Source organism: Silene latifolia, chromosome Y, assembly GCF_048544455.1.
Source record: "Silene latifolia isolate original U9 population chromosome Y, ASM4854445v1, whole genome shotgun sequence".
In the NCBI taxonomy this organism is placed as follows: domain Eukaryota; kingdom Viridiplantae; phylum Streptophyta; class Magnoliopsida; order Caryophyllales; family Caryophyllaceae; genus Silene; species Silene latifolia.
In genome coordinates this window covers 11,147,749-11,155,484 of record NC_133538.1, presented here as the reverse complement: position 1 = coordinate 11,155,484, position 7,736 = coordinate 11,147,749, and the positions used below count along the sequence as shown (strand labels likewise).

The window sequence follows — 7,736 nt, the reverse complement described above, 5'->3', positions numbered from 1 at the left end:
TCTCTTAGCCAGAGACAGCGGTAAGACACTCACGCTAACGCCAAGATTGCATAACGCGTTATCAATCAAATGGGTACCAATATGACACGGAATCGAAAAACTACCCGGGTCTGACTGTTTGGGAGGTAACTTATTCTGAACCAGGGTCGTCCCTACCTCGGTCAAAGCTACCGTCTCATGATCATTAATGTGCCTCTCAGGCGATAAAATTTCTTTCATAAATTTAAGGTAAGAGGGTACCTGTGTCAGCAGTTCGGCGAATGGCACAGTGACTTGCAAGCTTTTCAGGAGTTCGGCAAATTTGCCGAATTGTTGATTATCTTTAGTACTTTGAAAACGCCTCGGGAAGGGCACCGTGATGGTTATCTCGAGTCCCTTGTTCCTCTCTTCCAACGTGTCAGCCGGATCAAGCTCCAAATCCTTCGGACGCTTCTTTCCTCTCGAACGAGGTCTTTCAGGCGATTTTTCACTCGATCGACCAAAAATACCATTCGATCGAGTAGATTCTTCAGCATATTCACTTGATCGACCAGAAATTTCACTCGATCGAGTAAGATCTTTTCCCTGTTCACTCGATCGAGTAGAATTTTTACTCGATCGAGCCCTTTCTTCAGCAAAATCACTCGATCGACCCCTTGTAATCAGTCGATCGAGTACTTTCCTTGTCGTCAGCTCCTTTTCTTCACCAAAACACTGTTCATCAGCAATTATTTCCTTCCTCGGGTCTGATTTCAACACGTCCGGTCCCTCATATGAACGACCGCTCCTCAAATTGATTAAATTTACCATCTCATGTGGATTTTTATCAGCTTGTGAAGATAAATGACCCGGTTTCCTTGTGGACTGGTTCGCGGCTAACTGGGCAACTTGAGTTTCAAGTGTCTTGATAGATGCATCTTTTTGTTGATCACTCAGCTGCCACTGCTTTGTCAAAGACTGCAACATCATCTTCAACTCACCTAGCTCACTTAGTCCACCAGAAGATGATGCACCTTGATTAGGTGTAGGAAAGGAAGGAGGCTTCTGAAAGCCTTGTTGAGTCTTATGTGGAGGGACATACGGCTGCTGGTGCTGCGGAGGAGGAGTAGATTAAGCACATTTTGACTTGTCCACCTCAAATTGGGATGGACTGCCCCTTGGTTGTTATAATAGGAACCCCCTCTGATACCCGTCGTTGTGAGCACCAAAAATAATATTTATAATTCCTATTAAAACTAACCTAGGCTAGTGGTAACAGGGTCGAACCACAAGGAGGCGAATGTAATTAAAAGTTGTCTAAATTTAGTCTAAGGTAACAAGAGTGGGGGTTGGTTTGATTTGGTCTATAGCTAATAACAATAAAAATTAAACTAAAGAAATATATTAAATCAAATATAAAGAAGGGTACTAGGATGGTCGGTTCACTATAGTTTCGGCGGCAGCAAACTAAGTCGGTCTAAATCAAACACATGAGGCAGGAAAACAAGAGGTCCTCTCGGTCCACTCTTTACAGATAGCGTCTTTCGATCTCGCTATAAATCCCTAATATCACTAATACTGACTCTCGTCCTGAAAAGTGACTAATAATCTAAACTTTACCTATCTTTCGATCTCAAAGATAGTTTAGTCATTTTAATTGGTGATCTAACAATTGTCCCTATCTCTCGATCTAATGGGTCAGTCACATCCTAAACATTCAACTAGTCGTGTGCACTCGATTCGTCGAATAAAGAATTAAAACAATTAAAACGAAGGTAAACGTCACGTGGCGGTCGATCGACCAGGTATGGCGGTCGATCGACCGACACGCGATTTCGATCCATGTTAATTCTACGCCGCTTAATCCTACAGTTCCCCTACATCCTAGCACAAGCAATTTAGCTACTCAATTAAAGGCAACAATAAAATTGGCTAAATAAACTACATAATTCATGATTAATGCGGTAAAATAAACAATTAACATAAGACGGCAATTCGGCTTTGGGGAAACTGATCTAGCAATTCTACAACTACGAATGAATGCAAAATAACTGAATAAAACCAGAGAATACCGTGTGAATTGCGAAGGAAAAGAACAAAGTCGAATGCAACATGTTGAATTGTATTCAATACCGAAGTAATCCTCGAACCCCGATTAATAAACTCAAACTAAACGGAATTGAAAACCGAATAAGAACTTCCTCCTTTTCGAATGTTCTAGGTTACGTTATATAGAAAATATACGTAATACTTATTATCAAAACCTAAACACAATGGGCTTGCTTATCCTCAATCTTCTTATTCACACTCGATTAGCGTCTTGGTCGATCGACCTAGCATGGCGGTCGATCGATCGCCTGAGCTGAACAAAGAGCCTCGGAACCCGTAGGTTGGACGATCGACTGAAGGCAGTGGTCGATCGACCGAAGTAGCTGATAGTTGGCTTCTATAATCTCGTGGATTTGTCTTTTGGGCCTTGAAACGCGCACCAAGCTCGTTCCTTAAGTGAATTCTTCACGTCAAATGCAATGCAGGATACTCGGGGACGGATTTAGCTCAATTTCCGTTGAATTCTTCACATTTCTGCAATAATGTACAAAAACACGAAAGTAGACGGAAATAGGGAGAATAGTAGCATAAACTACTAAAATGAGCTCTTAAATGCGTGTAAAACAGGATGTAAAACATCATATAAAAGACACGCATCAAACTTCCCCAAACCAAACCCTTGCTTGTCCCCAAGCAAGAACTAGACTCGATCTAATTACCTAATGGAACGAGTTCAATCTCAGAGCGAAATGCAAACTGTCAAGCCTAAACCAATTTAATGCAATAACCAACAATCAATTAGCAATGTGAATCATGCAAACGAGTTATAAAGTCGTTAAGAATGCACGAACAGTTAAGCGTAGAGACTTATCAAATTGGACTCTCACGGGTCGCTCAAATCACTCATAAGCACAGGTGAATATATAAGAGGATAGAAAGAATTCATTTTGTAGAGACTCTCACCTAACAACGACCTATAAGAACATGCCTGCAATCTAATATGAAAGTAATCTCTATGACCGTACATATGCATTCCAACCAACAAATGACCATGTCACATGCCGAAGTAAATATGGATAATGTGAGGTATGGGTAAGAAGAGGCAAAACATTTACGGGAAAGTGGAGGTACAGGTGATCAAGCTAGTACCAAAACGGAACCATATGACAACAACCTTCTTCTTGCTCAAAATTCAATCGATACGGTGCTATAGCAAGCACAAAACTCACAATCTCCATCATAACAGTAATCAACCAACTCCCCATAAGATACTAATGCAACATGGGAGCAAAAATCGCCATAAGATAAGGATTTTGAATTATGCGAATTGATTCTTCGGAACCCAGTCGATCGACTTGATGTAGAGGTCGATCGACTGGGTTAACAGTACAGAACTCTTTTTTCTCTTTTTCGAATCATTTTTTCTTTCTTTCTTTTTCCTTTTATTTGAACTTCTTTCCTCCTTCATTCTTTTTATCCAACAAAATCTCAATAAGAGCAAATGCTACCAAAAACCGAGTAACAATCCCAAGAACATAGACTACTAGCTTGACAAGGGCAGGCTAAATGTAGGATGTAGTAATGGGACAAAAATGCTGTTTTGGCAGTGTGAAGCTTATTGGGCAAAACGAATAAAGGGAAACCTCTACCACATGTGTCAACAAACCACAAACCGAATGCATACAGGTATTAAGCAGATCAAGTTCATATTTATGCACATTTATGTAACATGTCTCATAAGGAGTACTACTCACACCCTAGATAAACCGGTCACGAGATGTCACCGATTATAAGCTCTAAACCATAGAAAATATGATGTAGCTTGCCAAAATTCTAAGTCAAGTCTCAAGTTCAGCAAATAATTAACGAAAACTCGTAGATATGCACTTATACGATTCTACTAATAACATGTCAATTAGCAAGGCTTAGGCATAAACAGGTGAAATTGCAATGTCATCATTGAAATACTACCGTTCCGACTCGACTAAATGCTAAAATAAACATGCAAATTTTGAATTTTGATGAAATTTTTCAATTTTTTTTGGAATTTTCTTTATATATAAGAGAAATTAAATAAACAATGCAAACTGAAATGTAAACGAGAATGCAAGCAAATGATATGCGACGCAAAACCCTTCACCAAACCAAATCGCACAATGTCCCCATTGTGCAAAATCATGTAATGAAGAAAAGAGAAACGGGAATTTGCGAGAAAATAAATAAATACGACAAGAATTAAAACTTGGGAACTCACAAGACTTTAAAAAGAAAAGGAAACCTCCCAAACCAGCGTGAGCTAGGAGGTTTCAGTGGCTAGCAGTGCTACCAAAAAGTACCTGAAAAGACAAAAGGACCACGCATAAGTCCGATAAAACAATTTTGAAGCGGTATTATATGCACAATTGAGAAAATAGAAAAAATAAATAATATGACGGATGGTAAAGTGGAGTAGAAAACTCCCTCAATTCCGCAAATCGACCAAACACAGCGGGGGAGAGGTCGTGAACAGGTACAGCAGTCCAGGGCGGTCGATCGCCCACCTAGGCCAGTCGATCGACCAGAGTGAGCAGGAACAGAAGCTCCTGGAATTGTGCAGCCAGTCGATCGACTATACAGGTCAGTTGATCGACCGAAAATACTGCTGTAACTTCTGATTTATTCGTATTTGCTCAATAACTTGAGCTAATGAGGTCTAAAAACCTGCAAGTGCACAATAATACGCGCCCAAAATTGCGCAAAACCCAAAGTAAAGTCTAAAGTACTTAAAAATCCTAAACAAAATAATTAAATGCGAAGTCTCGCGCACACAAAAGCAATAAAATAGTTTAAAAGCAATAAAATGAAGTTTTTGATAAAGCGCGTGATCAACTAGTAGTTGATCAAGAATGGCCACGGTATGGCCCACTTCGTCGGCTTCTGGCTACAAGAGGTAGCCTCAACGTTGCTCATCTTCTCAATCGCACCTTTCTCAAGTTCAGCATCCGTAGAGCTTGACGGATCAACAGCTTCGTCATCTCCCCAATCAATGAGCTCTTCCGGCTCATCAAAGTCCAAGTCGGACTTTCTCACTCTGGATGGCTCATCTTCAAGCTCCTCATCAGTGCCATGGCTCAGGCATCCAAGACCGCCTCTTGAAACGACTTGCTCCCCTCACGGTGGAGTAACAGCACCTCGCCCTTCCCAAACCAGCTCTGCAATATCTAAAACAATGAGATTCTTCCTCCTTTTTGCTCCCGATGCAGGGGCGGAGGTGTTACAACAGGAATAGGAATAAAGACAGGCATATCAGGAAGCACAAAATAGGATTTCTTTTCGGAAACCGTATTACAAGTGACAGGCCACATGGGGTCCTTCTTCCTAGCTGTATGGGCAAAGACAATGGAATGCTTGCCTACCTTAAAGGTCAAAGTACCCGAACCAACATCAATAACTGCACCAGTAGTGTGCAGAAATGGCCTACCTAGAATGATAGGTATGTGGGCATCCTCGGGCATATCTAGGACTACAAAGTCTACGGGGAAGAAAAACTTCCCTATTTGCACTGAGGATGTCCTCCAAGACTCCTATATTTGGACCGCAGAGTGATCACCATCCGAACTGGTCATGCTCAGAATCGCAAACCTATTCAATTTTAACTTTCTAGCAAGACTCAAGGGCATGACGCTAATACTAGCTCCTAGGTCACATAATGCCTTCTCAATAGAGAAGGTACCTATATTACAAGGAACGGAAAAGCTACCTGGGTCCTCTAGCTTATGGGGTGCAGTGGGAGTCAAATAAGAACATAACTCTTGAGTGAGTGCGACAGTATGCACAGTTTCAAGTGACCTCATTTTAGACAGTAATTGCTTCATAAACTTCATGTAAGCGGGCACTTGATTCACTAATTCAAGGAAAGGTACTTGTACCTTTAAACTACGAACAACATTTTCAAATTTATTGAAAGATACATGTTCCTTCGTCGGCACCAATCTCTCCGGATAGGGGGCTGTAAGAAGTAACTTAGCCCTCTCCTCTAAATCTCGCATGTCGGCATCCGTGGACTTAGGCTGGAAGTCCACTACCTTCTACTTATTGAAGCTTGACCCCTCTTCAGACCGTCTCAAATATGAACCATTGATCGACATTGGGTCGTACTTCGGAACCAGGACTGACCCATCAGCACTTGGGTCTTGCCCCAATACTATCGGAGTTGTCGTACCCCGAAACAAGTGATCCCTCAGATTATTGGGCATTGGAGGACGAAATTGTTCAATATCAGCAGCGCCCTCGGTCGATCAACCATGTTTCTCAGTCGATCGACCGGATTCGACAGTACCAGAAGCTCCTGTAACTCGCACTTCAGTCGATCGACTGGGTGTATCAGTCGATCGACTGATATACCTGGTAGACGCCTTTTTCTTGTTATTACTTATTACAGCTGTATTCTGATTCGGTTTCGCCCCATCTTTTTCATCAGCGTCCTTGACCATGGCAAGCCCCTCCAGGGTAGACCCACTCCTCAAAGTAATGGAATTTAGGGTCTCTTTCTGGTCAGTTTGAGTCGGTAAGTGTCCCGGAGCTAGAGTTGTACTCTTGCTAGAAAATTGAGCAATTTGGCTCTCTAGTAGTTTCATTCTGGCCTCTCTAGCTTGGGACTCCTTTTGCAACATATTCTTCAACTCAGCAAAGTCATAATTTTGAGATTGTTGCTGCTACGGCACATAGGGAGGTTTTTGATATGGTTGTTGCTTGTGAGGGGGCTGCTTGGTTGAGTCGGATTCAGGACATTCTGGCTACTCCACCTCAAGTTGGGATGGACATTCGGCTCATAGTACGTGTTTGTCTGCCTGTAATGTTGAAACGCAGCACAAGACTCGAAGGGACTAGGACAATTTTCGGAGACATGTCCCTCAGCTCCACATCTTCTACAGACGAAAGGACCGTCTGAAACAGCATTCACATGATACATCCCTCCTTTTGAAGCTCCCCCAACTCGTATTTGTCAAACCTCGCCGTGAGAGCCTCTAATGCAGCTACAGAAGGGGATTCAGCACTCCTCCTCTGATTGCCTCTCGAATTCCCATATTCAGCTTTATGGGTGGCTAAGTCATCAATGATCTTCCACCCCTTAGTCTCTCCCATATTCTCAGCAAATCGGCCATTGGCTGCAGCATCCAAAATAGCCCTCTGATCGTCATACAACCCATTATAGAACTGTATGTAAAGACTCCATTTTTTGAACCCATGGTGCGGAATAGTTCGCACCAGCTTCTTGAAATGGACCCATGCTTCATGAAAGTTCTCATCAGGTCCCTGTTTAAAGCTCGTGATCTGAGCTCTAATGGCATTCGTCTTCGAGGCAGAGAAGTATTTCTTGTAGAATGCCAAGGCCAAAGAATTCCAGTCGGTGATCTCATGAGCGGCTCGATTCAGATCTTTGTACCACTCCCTTGCAGCATCACGGAGTGAGAATAAAAACATGGTCTCCTTTATCTGGTCCTGGGTCACACCGGTCGGTGGGGGTATAGAGCAGCAATAATCGATAAATATCTCCATATGCTTGGCTGCATCTTCATTTGCAAAGCACCCGAATCAGTTCCTCTCAACTAAGTTGATATAGGAAGGCTTCGGTTCGAATTTCCTATCAGCTCCAGGTAATTTGAACCCCTTGTATAGATTTGTTGTCGGCTCGGAATGACTTGCTATAGTTGCTTCTTCACCATGACTGGAATTTCCGGAGATGTGAC

The 7,736-nt window shown here is 42.3% G+C and overlaps 1 non-coding gene across 1 annotated transcript; it reads left to right on the top strand.

Moving 5' to 3' along the window:
- The first annotated feature begins 7,228 nt into the window (after window positions 1–7,228).
- On the top strand, window positions 7,229–7,335 carry LOC141636662 (small nucleolar RNA R71). Its single transcript, XR_012541262.1, has one exon. It is a non-coding gene; the product is annotated as a small nucleolar RNA R71 (small nucleolar RNA).
- The last annotated feature ends 401 nt before the right edge of the window (window positions 7,336–7,736 follow it).